Here is a 1,266-nt window from a genome sequence, read left to right on the forward strand (position 1 = left end):
GCTGCTGCTGCTGCTGCTGCTGTTGCAGATCGCCTCTTGTTTGGGCCTCCATACAGCAGCAAGAAATAGAGGAATTGGTTTTCTTCAGTTGATGATGAAACCGAGAAACATTAAAACATTTTTATTTTTCACGGCTGACGGAGAGATTACAGAGAAATTCAGTTAGCGAGGAATCCTCAACAGACACTGAAAATAGTTGAAGGGTGAATAGAATGAAGACAGCTCGAAACCTCTTCTTTTTAAGCTCTTGACTTGTGTTTTTCTGTGTATGTTTTTGTGTATCTATGTGTACTGTTGTGTATTTTTTGTATATTGGGGTGTATCTGTATATTGGGGTTTTCTGTATAGTGGGCTGTATATGCGTAAATTGTATACTGATGTGTATAAAGTTATGTTATATATCTGTGTATACTTTTGTTTATCTGTGTATATTGGGGTGTATCTGTATATTGGGGTGAATCTGTGTATCTGGGGCTTATATACGTATATTGTAGTAAAGTTCTGTATATTGGGGTGTATCTGTATGTTGAGGTGTATCTGCATATATTAAAGTGTATATGCATCTTCGCCGCAACCACCGCAGAGTGCTAGCAGCTCCTCTCTGCCTGAAATACAATATCCAATTGCCCACTCAAGCGGACCGAAGCCACTTGTGTGCAGTTTACACTGTTTCAGCAGAGATGGATACCAGGCGTTGCCTGGCTCTTTGATTAACTTTTGTTTTACTCCTAAGGTTAGCAACTCTCCAGCTGATTCATCTGAAACGGCCTTTTGCTGTGGGTTGTGTAACGAGCTCGGTCTGAAGTTGCAAGGCTTCGCGCTGCAGATGCATGCACGCCGTTTACTACTGACCAGAACAGTTTCTACAGTGGTAGTGAATACACCGAAGGTGATTTGGCTATGAGTGCGCTCGGAGTTTCCGTACGGAAACAGCTGCAGCGAGGTGCGCTGCAGCTTATGAAAGGTCCGATCCTCTCTCCCTGACCCTCACCCTTTTCCCGTTGTTTTCAAGAAACCTGGAGAATCAAGCAGATGTCAGCTACTGAAGTTCTCTACTGCCGCCCCTGATGGTCCTTATGTACGATCGAGGATTCTCGTTGAAATTTTGTAGCACCGGAAGGTTCATCGGAGAAGGTGCAACAAACAGACCCGATCCCCACAACTCGGCCGTCGCCCGGTGTACAACACTGATTATAAGCTCAGGCATTCTGAAACAAAAATATAGAGGAACGGAAAACATCTTTAGATATAGTCCCTGAACTCTGT

Source organism: Eimeria mitis, genomic scaffold (assembly GCF_000499745.2).
Source record: "Eimeria mitis Houghton genomic scaffold, Emh_scaff1609, whole genome shotgun sequence".
NCBI lineage: Eukaryota > Apicomplexa > Conoidasida > Eucoccidiorida > Eimeriidae > Eimeria > Eimeria mitis.